Source organism: Bombus flavifrons, chromosome 10 (assembly GCF_040668555.2).
Source record: "Bombus flavifrons isolate JBK064 chromosome 10, iyBomFlav1_principal, whole genome shotgun sequence".
In the NCBI taxonomy this organism is placed as follows: domain Eukaryota; kingdom Metazoa; phylum Arthropoda; class Insecta; order Hymenoptera; family Apidae; genus Bombus; species Bombus flavifrons.
This window is the reverse complement of record NC_138451.1, coordinates 13,467,408-13,484,594: the sequence shown is the minus strand read 5'-3', so window position 1 is coordinate 13,484,594 and position 17,187 is coordinate 13,467,408. Positions and strand designations below refer to the sequence as shown.

The window sequence follows — 17,187 nt, the reverse complement described above, 5'->3', positions numbered from 1 at the left end:
ACCGATTATGCGAGGTGATGCGACACGATGTGACGATGTTATCGGTGCGCTACATGTTAAATTAATTAGGTGCAGTTGTTTTCTGTTTTGTTGTCGTATGAAATATGATTTATTATTGGAAATATTTACAGTTATCGAAAGTAATATAAAAATTTTGAGTATACCAACAACTTTAGATCCGCCGAAGATTCTTCGAGGCATTGAAAAATAATTCAAGGTAGATGTATAGTATGTACTTGTTAAAAACTCTATTTCTATTAGGAATTCATAAGGAAACTTGATATTAAATTTAATATAATACGCATTCTCTACTTATTGAAAGAGCATGAAAGGTTGTTTTAACTTTCTGAAGTTCTCGGTAATTCTATAAAAAGAAACCACGAAATGACGAAGAGAAGAAAACAAAAAGGTGTATTGGTAACTTTAGTTCATCAAGCGTGTAGATGGTCTGACAACATAGCGGGAAAATATTTTAAGAAGAAATTAGGTCGACGACGAAATTAAGTTTTAGTGTAACTTTCTCAATAACCGTTACTTTCTTTCCTCTCTTTATATTTTTTTGCCTTATATTTTAATAAATTTTGCTTTCATGGATGTACTAGCATTTATCGTAATTTTAATTTAATAAAGTTTTATGATTAAAATTGTACGTGTGGTATTTTCAAATATAATATTCAGAATATATTTGATTTATTATTAGAAAAGAGATAATAAAGAAAACTAGTATGTATAGAAAACTAATATGAAATTGACTCAAATATACCTTATTCTTAAAAGTTCTTGTCGCACAACCAATCTCCTATACGATTTCACTTTCTATTCGTTTGTTTCTTTCCTGATTTATGTTCAACGATTAAAAATAGATAATAATTGATCTTATTTCAACTACATTTGACGTCTCGTCATTTGCCTTTGGTCCTCTGCCTGTAGGTCTTCAAGTAAACGGGATAATTTCTTGACCCCGCAGGCATCTTACATTCTCATACCTATGTCCAATTGAATTCGGAAGTGCATATACCAATTGTTGGTCGGCGTCCAGACATACTGATATCAGACCAGGAAATGTTCCGGTATCGACCGCTTTACCTGTGAAACTATGCGAACATACAGTGACTGAACCGACGCTGAAGGAACTTCGTTACGTCAAAACCAAAGTGATCCGTAAATTGATTTCGCTATTTAAACAAAAAGCAGCCTTCAGCTAATAACTCAACACAAGTATTCTTTTTAACCTACGTGTCTATTTACTATCATATTATATTTGGAATCATTATACATAATGTATTTTTAATGAATAGAGCCACTTTAAGAAAGATGTCTAAAAAGTAGTTATATAAAATATCTCTAATGAAAATGCGACACAATGATCCGTTTGCATTTTATTCCTTTCTGATATACAATTAATACTAATTTATTTCTCTACTTTATCGAGATATATTGTTCAACTACAAATCTGATTTTGTTGAATGATTTCCATTATCCTATGTAATAAATTGTCTCTTATAACTAAATGTAGTTATGTCTCGTTAATATCGATTAATAAGGAGTTGTAATATTGACTCTGTCACAGTGTCAATTCTCAGAAATAATCCAAACGAAGGATTATCGTGTTCTAATCTCGGCTCAGGTCTGTAGAATAAATAGAACGACTAAACCCGCGTAAGAGAACAAATCCGCCGCTGTTTGGAGCTCGAAATTAACAAACGGCTAATCATCACATTGGTTGATAAAAAGTGAAATTCTGTGAAAATATGATGGAATTTATGTAGAGAAAGTCAAGAGTGTAAGTTTTTCAAGGTTTTGAATGACGTTTCTGAATATATTTTAAGAATGGCTATATCTGAAAATGAGATTCATTGAAATAGAAAACTTTCGCAAAAAGTGTTATTTTACTTGGATAAAAATGATATTGTAACGCCACGTTAAACATAGTTAAACATAGTGCGATAATTGCTAATAGTGAATACATAAAAGAAAAATCAATAGCTGTCTAAAGATCCAAAGCGAATTTATAGGAATCTGGCGATTGAAATAAGGTGGATAACAAGTGGGATAGGGTAATAGAAGTATCCCATTAAATGAGGAGTAAGATTCAATGATGTGAATACCTGAAAGAGGAGGGTTGAGTTCCAACGGATAATGAATCTATAAAAAAAACCATAGAGACAATTCCAATCCACTTTACCTGATTCAATAGCTTTCGAGCAACTATTTGAAACACGGAGCACTATTCTTGAACATTCGTGCGTGAATCATACTTATCGATGTTTGACATCCTGATTAAAGAGAAGACGGGTGAATAGCGCTTATAGAATATCATATACGGCACCGTTCAAGATATCTCTGCTATTATCCCTGTTTCACCTTTATACCCTTGGTTTAGTTATTTGCCTTGGTGATTAATTTTATGCTCTCACTAACTACTTCTGATATTTCTCGATAGACGAATAGATAGAATAGATGAATTTTTTAATAGATATATGAAAATAGTTAAAAACATTTTAAAACATGTATTTGCTGTTGTTGATCAACAATTACGCAAAGAATGAGATAATAAATGATATTATAATATCTGATATTATATTAAAACAGATTATTATAGTCTTCAGTTTGCTTTACTATTTTGCACCATTCACTAATGAATGGATAATAAAAATATCGTTGCTTAGCGTAGAGCGAACGATAATGAAAGAAGTGTTAATTAAATTCCTACGTACATTGAAATTCAATAATCTCGATGGACTAACGGATATAAATATTTCAAGTTAAATCATAAATATTTCAAAACGTCGAATGTGATATTAAAGTAATTTTAGCTCCATCTCGTGCAACATATGCAGACTATATTTAAATAATTAAATCCGTAAAATTATATATGAATGTAATGCGCAATGGAAATAAATTGACATATTTTATTCAGAAGGTATCCGAAATACTTTTGATGGTACCGTTTCCATGTCCAAAATTGTATTTTAATGGTAATGTTAAGGAGAGCTCGTGACATATATTTTTTAATTAATTCTATCTCTTTATCCATGTCATTTTTTTTCGAGCATATTAAAAGTACATTCGTTTTAGCACGTCGTCTCACCAGGTACATAGAGTTATTTCAAAAACGGAAGTTTTTATTTGTACCCGTATTGTTTAGTTTCATTCGATTCTTCGTTCTCAACCATCGTCACCAATAGCATCGCTGTCATTGTGCTAACGTTTATGTCTGTCGTGTAAATAACACAATGACATCTGTACACTCTAATTTCTGACTTTTGGTACGTACACATTTTTAACCTTCCCTTCGCGTAGCTCGTATTTCCATATCACTCGTGGTTTTACGCGCTCGCCTGTTTCAGTTTGTGCCACTCCGTGAAATCTATCATCTTCGTCAATGCAGGATCGCGTCGCGATTTTGAATTGTTTCGCTTAATTACTTCGATCCAGGCCGAATCGGTCGTCTACGGAACAAAGTGGCCGAGCGCCAAAGCGTATTGCATCGTGCGTTCATTGTCTCCAGCGGTGAATGCTGCTGTGAACTTTTTTAACGAACATTGTTTTGTCCTTCGCTTTTTGTTTTGTTTTGGTTCCTATGGTTGACGAATAACCTTTGTAAGGTAAATATAGTTGTTTCTGCCACTCCGAGCGCATGACTTGTTTTGGAATAAAAAAGCGATTTTTACACGATAGGGTGCGAACGCCGAAACGGGATGAATACGAATGATAAATGTGTTCGATAAATGATAATTTCAATTTCTCAAATGACTCTTGATTATGAGATTCTTCAAACGAGTGACTTTTGTCAGATGTTTTCGATTATTTCTGTCAAAATAATTTGTTCGATGTTATTTCTGAAGATGAAAGAATAATACGACAAAGAAAATTGCAAATTAGAAAAATACACTGACAGTTTGGAGTGGAGAAAGAACCACGTTTCCGAACGAATAGTTTAGAAAAAAAAAAACTAAAAAAGAAAAAAAACAGACGAGTCAAGGCAAGAAAGTAAAGAGGGAAAAGAAACACTTTCATAGCTGGTCTGCGACATATGGAAACGCTCTGCAAATACTATTAATCGGTCGGTGGTTTCGCATTAATTCGAGCGCGCTATAAACAGGACGCATGGTTGGCTGCCGTGGCAGGGTGTGAAAAAGCCATTCAAAAGTCGACCAGACTCGACTCGCGACACTTTGCAAGAACCTCTTTACGCTTCGAGCATTATGCGCACCGCCTTAGCGAAACGACATGCGCAAACACGCGACTCCCTCGTTTAACGTACACTTGTTAATTAGCGATAGAGGGAGAACGTGAGCGTCTCGCTTCTTGTCCGGTTAGCCGACGGAGTGGCTGTTAATGCACCGCGCAAAAACCACCCGTTTAAGAAAGAATAGCAACGGTAGATTTTAAGTTCGTTCTAAGATTGAACAATGAATTATGGTAAACAGTCTCTTTGATGAACTAATCTATATAGTATATTATTAACAACGAAAATAACATAAATTGAATAACGAAAAAATAAGAAAAGTGTCTTGGCAAAATTACTATCCTGGATTCGTATCCCATCTGCTAGGAAATACCATTACATTATCTTAATTTACCTTTTTGCTCTTTTACTAAAAAGGAGCAAAGGTTTTAGATCGTGACACAGAAAGTCAATCAATCCTAATGAAAGTTTTGAGGTTTTCACAGGCTGGATTGTTTGAACTATTAATCGAAGCTTGCGAGTTTAAGCTTTATCCAATTGTTTTCGCGTTCTAGCACTTCGCTAGTTACAGTTAGTTTTATTAGGCTTCCCAAGACACACTGACGCTGCTATTGGTCATTTAGTTTGTGTTTATAAGTTAGCTGTATTCACGTCGCGGATCAATGGTGAGCACCAGGTTCAAAGAACGTAGAAGATGCATTATTTGGTGTACACATTCAGCTGTATCGGAAAATCGCAACACTGTGAAGCACAAAATCAAATTTGAAAAAGCCAAAATCGAATCCCATAAAACTGGGGGATATCTTCTAAGAAGATATAGCAAAGAAATATACCATAGGAATAGATAAATGCTCAGAAAACTTCAACAAAGTATCTGCATGCCAATCATATGGAAAACAGTGTTGCCTATGGTCCAATTGATCAAACTTGCTGCAATTATTTTCGATTTGTATGTTTTTTTATTTTTTGAATACATTATTTTAATATCAAAAGATATCTCGAGTTTGAGGAATCAAATTCGTTTGATCGCCATGTATCTGTTTAAATACGGTGCACCACTATAGTGGCTTTCGCGGATGCCATCTTACATTACGACTGAACTAAATGATCTATTTCATTTGTCTTGCTTCACGCTTTCTTTGTTCTTGCAACGTTTTATAACAGTGTTGACCCCCTCCCGTGCCATTTAGTTCGACAAAACTCGGGTCCAAGCGGTAGACATCGACGCGCGCTACACAGACCAGATTGATGCTCGTAAACAGAAACTAACATTCAGTCACGATCGTATCGGGCAAAAAACAGTCCGCGAGCTCGGCTTGTTATGTTTACGTTTGGCCCAAGTATCAGGTTGCGAGTCAGACTCGCGACATTCATGTTTGGGTCAAAATCTTCATCGCGAGTCTGACTCGCTAAAATACGGAAAGGGATTAACAATATACAGACAGAATATGTAGTCTTTGTCTTTGATATGCCAGTGTTAGATATCGATTGTTGCTTTTCGTTAAAATAAATATACCATTATTAGATGCTTTGTTTAACATGCCGATCCGTATCCTTATAAATTTTTTAGAATCTTCAACGCGTAATTCGCGTCAAACTCTGCCGTACAGAGAAACAAAATTCAACAAAATTCAACCGAACCTAAGAGGTTAAATGCTTAGGATAATTCGACCTACGTAAAAGTAATTCTTCAACATTCATATTCTAGAGATTACATGCACGCAACGAATCTTTATCGCGACATGTCGCTGCTCTCATGCCCAATTAACATCCAATGAGTTGGTTTATGATAACGATGTAGAGCAGAGAGAAGCTGATTATTGATTATGCTTGTATAGCCTATAAAACCAGCTCAGGTTATTTTACGTGTTAAATGTACAATATGTGCGTGACGTTCTATCCGATTTTGCCGATAATATAAAATTTGTGAGATCTAATTTTCTTGTTGAAATGTATATTGAGTAGTTATTTTGTATCTATAATCTTCGTGAGTAAAATCGTATTTATATAATATTGGAATATGCCCGGTTAAAAATCTTATGGGTCTCGACTTTGAATATGTTAAGCATATTAACGAAGCATTACGTTTCTATTCATTATTGTACTTCGTAATAGAAATTGCGTAGCTAATAAGTTAAATTTCCAAAAATTGCCTATACAATGTTGCATTTTTGCAAATAAAAGCGTAAATTTATTATTTATCATTGTTATTTTACCAAACGCTAATTACGAAGCAAAATACTGGAATTAAAAAAATATATAGCTTCGACAACTGACATTTAACTTTATACAGCCATTGGTGGAGGATGCATCGATACGTCAGTCACGTACTGGGTCCGATAAACGATCGAGACTAGACAAAATTTTCCTACATTCGCGTGGTTGTGGTTACGCTATCGGATTCATCGTTATGCTGGCCAAAATGGAAGCGATGGACGAGCCAGGAACTCCCAGAAGATAAAAAAGGATATCTCGTGGCTGCACGAAACGTGAGAAATGAAATGCGTAAACCGTATGGAACGAGAATCGAAATGTAATTGAGTTCTCCGACGAGAGGAGTTCATGAAACATATCAATGTTTAACAGGTGTAGGTGACAGTCGAAGAGGAATCAGGTTACACTCTTTAAAAATTGTATTTCAAGCGTCTATTTTGATGGATACGACGAATAACTGGGCAGAGTTATTATCAACGTTTCGTATTGAATGTTTTAAAGGTTCTGTAGAGCCATCCCTTGTTTTAAATATGCCTTGTATTGTGAATATCTGTGTCGTTTTGTATCTTTAAATATCCTATAAATAAAAATAGATATATAAATAAATAGAAAACATTAATGCACTTACTGAGCTTTAAATTTACTAATTAGTATTCTGTAATGTTATAATAAATAAAATTTTATATCATGGGAGTTAATGCTATGTCATATATGTATAATATCGCTATCAGAGTATCGTAGGTGCAGATAGCGACACGAAGAACGGCAATGAAAATCTGACAGATCGTTTCGTGAATATTACATAATGCGGCATGGAGTCACTGCATGAGGTATGCAGGTTTGCTATGCGGAAGCACTGCACGTGTGTTTCACTGAATTGCTCTAACAGCAAAAATTTGAACACTTAAATATCCCCGACATATCCTTATGAAAAAAATTTGACGTAGTTATACTATTTAAAGGGGTATATGTAACGATAGGTTAGCTTTTTCATAATAAGAATAAAATATTGCTTTGAAATAAGATTTTATTTAAATTATGATAAGTTTTGATTAAGAAAATTCGTTCAGCATTACACAACCAGGTTTATATTATAAATTAAAAGATGAGAAGATATACTCTTCTTAGAGCTTTATCATATAAACCCTATATCTATTCATAAATCCTACAGGACTAGCTATCCAAACGTTCTTGTTGCGATATCGATTCTGCCATCCTATAATTTTATGGTTATCCGCTTACATTCTGTATCATACCCGGCGATAGGTCTAACAACAACAACAAAATAAAGTATTGTATATACATTGCAGATAGACTGGGATTCTCACGTTTGGTACACGTCATGTTTCACGGGGTTAGTCGAAAAACTGTGGAATTAACTGAACCACAAATTTGTGAAAAATACTGAGCGAAGCCGTGTGGCGGCATTAAAATCGTGCGAATCGTTTTCCAAACTTATAGTAGGAATTACCGGCATGTAAAATTGGCTGATGGGCAGCTGGAACGTAATCACTGAAAAATAAAGCGCGTGACAATATAGCATGGATACTTAATGAGGAATAATGTATTTAATTCCGTATACGATACAGTTATAACGACATTTCAAAGAGTGCGCTGTCAGAAAAATACACGCAATGAAACTCATACTATTAACCCAGTGAATATGCGATTAAATATCTACTATTAAAATTACGATTTAATAATTTAATTATATTTTATCAAAGTAATTAATAAAAACATGTTCCATAAACTCTAGTTAATTTATGAATTAAGTAATATATTTATGTTGCTTCATATACGTATACTATATACAAAAAATATATTTTATAATAATAAACAATTTTTTGGAAGTAGAACTTCATATAAAATTACCTTTCTTAAAATGGTAGTTAGCTACATTTCTTTGCATAAAATAATTTTTATTATCGTTATCTTTGTCATCGAAAGAATAATTAATGCGCATACGTTTACGGAAAATATCGTTTATGCAGTTCCACTAATACCCTCCTAAATCGCATTGTGTGTGTTTCCGAACAATCCTGGTATTTTATGCGCGAAAATATTCCAGTTACCAAAAACTATTCGAGTATAAATAACTTTATAACAAAATGCGTTTTTAATTTCATTGGTAAATCAGGTAAACAAAATTCGCTAGACGTACGTAGACTCTCGTGACTAATATAATCGTCATTTAGCAATGGCGATAATTTCTACCTACATTTCAAACATTACAATTGAATATCCACCGAAGAGAGTACTTTGACTTTTCCTGTATTTTCCAGCGTTCCGTTTATAAGGATACAACTCAAAAGCGATATCGATTTGTCACGGTGTACAACTGATCGTACTTCCTAACCATCGGATTCGGAGCAAACTAACCTCTCGACGGAAGTCGAACTCTGTTAATTAATACATGAAGCGCACAGCTACCCGGCGTATTGGAGGCAACGAACCATAGCCAAGAATAAGAAGTGAATGAGAAAAAGCGTCGTTTGTCGTTAATGACGCTCATTATCGCATTTCCACCGGAGTTTTCATTATCACTGCTGAAGCATAGGGTGTAATCTCGTGACGATTAACAAGCGGCGTTTTGTGTTCTAGTGCCGTCTTAATGGGTTAAGTGTGTGCCAAAAGTGATGCGAAATTGACTGAATATTTGTTACATGGAACAATACTTGCGTCTGTTTTGACAACTTGTTAGTACTAATAAAATCAATCAGATCAGGATCTTATTTTGAATTTAATAGTATGTTAACATGTGAAATTACGTAGGAAATTGTGAAATAAGTATAAATTTCGTAAAAAGAGAAATTAAATCAATTCTACAAAAATTATTGCCATAATCGACCACACAAATCCGATAATGTAATTTTTGGTGGCACAGTTCCGTAAGAATATAGAAGTTAATTTGGATGGTTATTTTAAGAGATGCAAGATTTTGTAGGGGACTTAAAGAGTCTGAAAAAATAAGTAAGTACTTACTTACGTTGTAGTTTTATAGCGTGTAATGTTTTAATCTCCCGCACCGATTTCAATTGAAAAGTTGAGAAGATACCGCTCCACTTCAGCCAATCAGGAATCAGCTAGGAGAGCATTTAGCGGGACGAAACACCAGTTTGTGTCGGAAAGCATGGTGTCTCCATGTCATTTTGTTTTAAGTGGGTGATGTCATCTATGTACTAATTTTTCACCTTTCATAGTTTACTTGGCTTAATACACGTTTATTTAATAGTTTACCAGAGAGTGTTATATCGGAATTAAACAATTTCTTGAAATTATTTCGTTTGTGTTACGTGTGTTCGTACTCCTACTTGACTGCCCGAATCACCAATAGCTTACACTCTAACCTTTAACCGAAACACAATTTCAGTATAGATAACACTTTATTTTAACACAAATGGTGGTTTCTTTTATACAAATCACTGATCGATTGTGAAGATCACATTATTTATAATGATCTCGCTTCTCTTCGTAACCTTTTCCCTTTCGACCATATGTAGTGAACGTGTAGTGAAATACATATTCTTGAGTATAGTTTATGCATGCTCGACTTGCCGACGAGTCTCCTCTGCCCCACTCCGCTACCCGAAATTCGCTGGGCAAACCGAGGTGCGGAGATGCATTCTAGTGTTGATGTTCAGAGCGATTAGATGGTACATACATATGTATAATAACGAGCTTCGAACATGTAATTTGACCTTAGTCATGGTTTAATTTTTGTATAATTTGTTCTATCAATACATTTATTTTAATGTTTTCGTCTTCTATTGCGTAGATTATTGCTTGATTGCGAGGAAACCTTCGAGGAATTGGAGGGACGCCATGAAACTCAAAAGGACGCCATGATTGATGATGAATCCGATACCGTTTATGGATATTTGGTAACATTTAATTTATTTTAAAATAATGGAAAGCATATTTGAATAAGATATTGAAATACTTTTTACATTTCGCTACATATGTATGTCGCGAATCTCCAGTAATAATGCTGTTAGTCACTTTTTTCAATAATCACAGACACGTTCTGCGCATTGCATTTTTTTGGTATTGCGCAGCTGTGTTTAACCGACGAAGAAAGCACGCCATATTTTATTATTTCGAAGTACATGTCTCTCTGTACATCTCTAATGACGAAACATTCAGAGTGCAATTTTTACAGATCAATTATATTACGGAATATTCATAGGCATTTCCCGATATTAAGAAATATTTTACTGTTCATAATAATATTTAAGTATATTAATTAAATAAAAAGATATTTAATTTGGTTTAGACGTCATTAAAGTCATTTCTAAGTTTTTACTTTTTATATCAGAATTCCAATTTTTATAGTAACTAATCTTTATGAAAATTTCAGTTCTTCTTATTGTCAAGTTCGAAGAGTTTTATTTCTCATTGTCCTAAATTTTTTAAACAATCAACAGTATGATGTTAAGAACAAATTATAATATTTAACATGTTCTGTTAAAGTTTTTATTCCTCTTTCTTTGTTTAATCGACGTCAATCTTGTTATTTCACACATTTTAAAGAATTAATCTTGTCTTTATGAACAAATCGTAATATTCTATGTTTTGTTACAAATTTCTTCCAATCTTGGTCTCTTGCGTGGAATTCGGTGATTCCTATTTACTGGCGGTCTTCGTAATGACTTCTCCTGAACCACAACATCGATGATAACGTTCTTGGCGTTTAATGGTGAGTCGCATGCATTTTTGTTCTTTTGGTCACTCAATCACGTCGTAGGATGGAAGGTCCGAATCGACACTGGGGGCTGGCTGTATTACATAGAATTTTTGGCGAAAATCTCGCTACTTCTTTGTTCTCAAAGAATATGTTTTGATGAATGGATTGCCTGAGAATATTTCTATTAAATATTTCATTTGGAATCAATTATTATTCGTTCAATTTCATATTATTTGCATTGGATTTTATCCTCGTTTTCAATAAGTACATTTATTGTTGACATTTTTACTTAAGTATTTTTTACTCAAGAGTTTGTTTTAGTCATTAATTTATCAAATTATTTAAGTATATTATAAAGTAGTGTCATTAAAAGGAAAAAAATATGACAAAATGCAATATCAAGGACTACTAGTTATTATGTAAATATGTTTATCTTCGTAACTCAGGATTTTCAGGTTTAATATTTGTCATGTTTATTGCCAGATCTCACTCATATAGTCAGGTGCTATGTGAATGGGAGGAAAGCAATGGATATGATGACCACAGTTTATAAGCTTAATAATTTCTCAGTGACTAACATAACATTAGCGTATTGTACTCGTCGTATTTTCCACATTGTGTGTGTGTGGTTAGTCTGTGAATTTGCGTTGTCTTTGTTATTATTATAAACAAAAAATTCTCACGTGTTATCGATGTACGATTACAAAATACTTCAACGAGTAATATGTTAACGATAAATATACAATAGTGATATCAAATTTTACACAATCTATGATATCATTTCTCCAGACAATATACACATGATTATTAATATTTACCCAACGTGATTATGGATATGTAATTAAATTTGAAATTGAAATACGTTTAATCAAAATCAAAATAATATGTTACATGTTGTACAGAATAATCGCTAGTCTTCGTTAGTCGATTTCAGAAAAAAGGTACATAAATTAAAGTTTGAAAGTTGTGTATCAAACTCAGGTGTCAGAGTCGTCTCGGGATATCTTTCTAGCGTAGGCTCTTGTGTTTGGATTATGTGTGAGAACCGTGGAGCGAGTGTGTTGGCGTGTTTGTTTTGCCATCTTTTAACCCTTTCAGTATTGAACAACAATATATCGTTGTTAGCAACACTTGTGAAAAGTGCCTACAACGATATATCGTTGCGTATGCGACGGAGCTTTACTATTCGTAACACGAGAGAACTTTATCTCAAAACAAATTTATAAAACCTTATAAATGGTTGAATGTCTCTACAGAAGCTCTATGTCAGATGTTCCATAAATTGAAAAAATTGTTTATGAGTTAACTTTTTGTTATATTCCGCGATAGTTGATGCCGAGACTGTGTAAACGCTAGTGGTATAGGATAAAAATTAGACATGGGAGATTTGCTTGAGACTATAATCACATGTTTTAGATAATACTGTTTAGAACAGAGTATCTCCTTATATTTTACAAAATAATTTTGCATTTACAAGGCAAGATTAAAGTTTTTCGTGGGCTTTTGCGAAGATCACGTACATTTTGTAATCTGTGCAATAAAGGATTACACGCTGTATTCGTCGATGTAACCATCGATGCTAAGTAAATTATTTGTGTGAATAATAATAAGTAAATATTACACATTTTCAATAGCCGGATAACTATAAATGTTTGTAATAATATTGGAATGATATTTCAGTGATGTTATACTAGCTTACTTGTTTTGGAGCAAGTAATCCTCTTGACGCTAACTGCGCATCATGGGATTATCATTTAGTTTTGTGTATCGATATTAGAAATTTTGTTACAAATAATTGAGAATGTAATACTTATGCTTTATATTGCGTGTTCTACATTAAACTATACCGATTTTTTCATTTTACCTAGTGATTTTGAATTAGTATTATTAGTACGATTTGCAACAAATATTGAAATACAATTGGTATTGATTTACTCTCCCCTTATTTCGTAATATATTCCCTTTTGAATTTTGTAAATATCATTCTTACTTTTTTTATGATTTTTTTCTCAAACCTTAACAAATTACATCAGGTTGGTTTGCTATTTTTCGCTTAGGTACAATTCATTCGGTCGATACTAAAAGGCTTAAATATAGGACTAGGTAGGATAGGTAGTTTACTTTCTGGTGTGTCCGTTAATTATAAGTAGATAGGGCTGGGCAGGTTAACACATTCTCTGGCCGGATAGGCGTGTTTTCGTGTGTCCAATCTGTTCTAAAAAATTTTATTTGAAAAATCGACGATGAAGCTGACACGAATGTGAGAATACTATTCATTTTTCGAATTTCGCGGTCGTAGTCGCGAGTGGGTCAAAACGAACGATTGTGTATTGCTGGAGCATGCACATGGGAACGAACAGCGATCATTATGATCGACAGTTTCAGCCGGCATTGCGTCCGAAGAAAGAAGAGGCTACAAGCCGAAGAGGCCCGGAAATTGCCATAGAAGAGGGCAACTACTAATGGCTTCCGATCCTCTGGATCATCCACAGTATGGGAAGTCATTCTTGTTACTACTTTGTCACTGTGCTCGTTCCTAATATTAGTGGTATATATCTATATAATAGTAGGTGTAGTTATTTCCTGGTCGATGTATTTGTCGGCTCATTATATCCAATCGTATTGGCAAAATCATAATTTTGTATCAGTATTGCGTGTAAATGACATTTCCGTTAATGTTGCAAATATATTTATTCTTATGAATCATTGTACTTTCTTAAAGAATAATATTAGAATTAATTACGTTCTTTGTCTGAAATTGAATTAAACAGACGTTAATTTTTAATTTGATATTATTTCGGTGCGTAACTGTCGCGAATAATTGAAATAGCTTTTTGTTGATATACGAACAATAATTTTTATTGAATTCATTTTACCAATCAGTGTTGCAATACTCTGTCATTTTATCGTTTTTTTCAGCTGTGTATATAAAATCAGCCATATAAAATGACCAAAGTTCTTCATTAGTAATTAATTAACAGTACCAGTACATTAGTAATTACCATATGCATAATTAAGAGTGGTATTTAAATAGATAAAGTAATGTGAAGTAGATAAACAGAGAATAAGTAGATATACATATAATTAAGTAGATAGTGCAATTCGTTCTGGTACATATTTCACTTTTTTTATTTTATCTATCAGTTGCTTTACATTTTCTTAACAATGAAATTATAAAATAATTATTGAAACACAAAACAGCGTCTCATGTGGATCTATTAGTTCAGTTTATTTCTATGCTTAGTTCCCGCGCAGGTTTTCCTTAAAGTTCCTTTTGTTGTTCATTTTGCATAATGATCAAAAGATTAGACGTTTTGTAAAGGGGAATTTATTTATAAATTGATATTATAAATGAATAACTTTTTGCGCGTAAAGGGAAAGTAAATGGGACGTGGGTTAGGGTGAGTCTCCATGCGCAGCAACCTCCACACGGTAAGACCTGAATAATCGGTATTACACGTTTGATATATTTTAATTGCATCATACATTGGTAAATGCATTGTGTGATACAATTATAAATTAAATGACAAGTACCGTAAGTTGATTGAATTCTTTGTAACTTCATAGCAAGATTTCGTTTTAATTCGAACCATAACTAATGCCGTGATTCTCTTCTATAAATCATTGAAAAATTCATTAGTTACCTGGCATGCGTTCATACTATACCTACTATTCATTTTAATAAAGAATTGGCGTTGTTTTTACGATAACACAGTACAATCGATACAAGTCTTTGGTTTCTTCGGACGAGTACAGACGTTCTATCCAGCGCTTTGTCGAATCAATTATTTTCGCGCAGGTTCGTGAACTCTGAATGGCGAGAATTCCTCCAAGAACCAGACCGCTTTACCATGAATTATACCGTACAAGAAGTGGAAGGAAAAGAGAAAGAGGAGTGAAAAGGTGAGGGAGGGATCGAGCGATTCAAGCGGCCGCAATAAAAGCGCATGAAAATAGAATGTCCCAGACGGTTTCGCGAGAGTGAAGAGTTCCTGCGAAGTTCGCAGTAATAAACGGACGATACTCGCGGAAACTTTGATACCGCACGCGGTCGACTTGCTATGCGAACAACGTAACCGTCTGCGTCCATGGAATAAACGAGTAACGACGCAATAGGATCAACATAATCCGATTATCTCGACTTTGCCGATCGTATTTTCAGATAACGCTACGATATGAGTATCTGGAACGCTACTATAATCCCAACAACATCTGCATCCGCTTTCTTTCTATCCTTTCGACGCATAATATCCTTAACGAGAACGGACGAGAGATCCGACATCTCGTTCGCGTTATCATTGAACAAACGAGTGAAAGGAAATCCCGAATTCTCTCTTCTTTCCTCGAAGCGAGACGCGTTCATAGCCGTCATCCAAGAATGCTCCGAACGAACGAACATATTGGGTTGGCAACTAGTGATTGCCGATTTTATCAATACCACCTAATGACATATACCTACGTGCTTTCTTCTTCTCTTTCCTTTAGCGTTTTTCCTTTTCTTTATTTTCTTTCTTATACCTCCTCGGATTAAGTATGACTGCGACCGTCGTTTTGGTAAACGCGTTGTACGCGTGAAACTTTCGGAAACCTTTTCGACAGTACGCAAAAGTAGAATACAAGCGTCAGAATTTCTTCACAGGGAATGTTTTATCTCGTGCAAGTGAATATTTTCACTCTTCTAATAAAGACCCCTTAACGATATTTTCCATTTGATATAAATATATGAATATTTTTTCATTAATTAAATAATATTTGACAACTCATTTACTACAAATGTTAGTAGAACATCGATTAATTTACTAATATCAGATTAAAATGATCAAAGTACTCTCATGCTAGTTACTGTAGAGAAATTCGGAAGCGGGACGCTGGTGGCACGAGACGCTATACGCTCTCTCTCCCTTTCTGCCCGCTTCTTTACGAGCATAACTCGCTCGCAGAAGAGGCGGACAGCCTCGTATTCCTACGGCCCGCTCAGCATCGCTTCTACGATCGTCGAGGGGGTCGCCAAGGGGGGGGTGCCTATGACGAGACGCCGGACAAAACTCCAGCGTGTGCTACGCCGTGTCCCTGCCCTCCACGCAGTGGTGACAGATGTCCGTCGTCTCGTGTCCAATCTTCATCAGGTACTCGCCGAACACGTCGTGTCCCGTGAGCACCTGGGTCATCCTGTAGGACAGCGGGAGACCGCGGTGGCTCCTCCGTGCTTCCCAACTTGGGAGGACCGCCTCGACGCCTCGATGTTCGCCTCCCTCGTTGATCAGCTGAGACCGCCACCGGTCCCACGCATCCTCCTCGGCGGTTCCCAGATCGTCTGGGGCCGCGTCCCTCCCGAGTCCAGCGCTCTCATGTGGGAGTATCTCCGCTTGAGTACCAACGCTCGGAGCTCCCATGGAGGAGACGCGGCCAGAACAGTCGCCGACGCGTGGGACACCGTTCGGTATCCCCTGACGATTCTGACAGCGGTCACCCTGTGCAGCCTCCTTAGGAGCAGGATGCTGCGACGACTCGCTATCAGATCGTCCGCCCATACCGGGGCACCGTACATCACTCGGGACCGAACGACGCCCTCGTATAGTCGGCGCACCGCGACTCCCGTCCCGCCGATGTTCGGCAGTAGGCCGCACAAGGCGCTGGCCGCCGCCGACAACCTCGGGACCAGGGAGTCGAAGTGCGGCCCGAGAAGATACCAGCCTAGAAGAGTTTATTTCGCAGCTAAAATTTTAGAACGTTCGCCTCCTTTAAAAAATTTGTAAAATGAGAATTTGTTTACAGGTTTCAATATTTAATCTGAAAACATACATAAAAATTCCAAGTTTATAATTATATAATAGTATATAATAATATAGTAAGTAACCAAGTATATAATATTTAAAGTTCCAAGTTATTTAAACTTACCTTCAGTGGGATCATATTTAATATAGATAATACTTATCATATGTTTGAGATCGTTATAATTATTTTTCTTTAAATATGTGTTTACAATAATTTCTTGTAATTTCTATATACATTTTCAGATGATTTCAAAGATCAACGTAGTCATGGCAGTCGTATTTCATTACAATGCCAATGAAATTCTAAAGTGTTTTATAAAACA

General features: G+C 35.2%; 2 protein-coding genes across 3 annotated transcripts in view; one reads left to right on the top strand and one right to left on the bottom strand.

Moving 5' to 3' along the window:
* Window positions 1–17,187, bottom strand: part of LOC138184231 (glutathione S-transferase 1-1-like) — a 152,589-nt gene that overhangs the window by 101,402 nt on the left and 34,000 nt on the right. The gene's annotated exons all lie outside the window — the stretch shown is intronic.
* LOC138184230 (trafficking protein particle complex subunit 1) overlaps window positions 11,013–17,187 on the top strand; it is a 147,566-nt gene continuing 141,391 nt past the window's right edge. Inside the window, exon 1 of one of the 2 annotated variants that reach the window (XM_069121998.1) lies at window positions 11,013–11,102. The gene's annotated coding sequence lies outside the window, so the exon portion shown is untranslated. The remainder of the gene's footprint in view (window positions 11,103–17,187) is intronic. The other variant, XM_069122000.1, reaches the window with a different exon arrangement.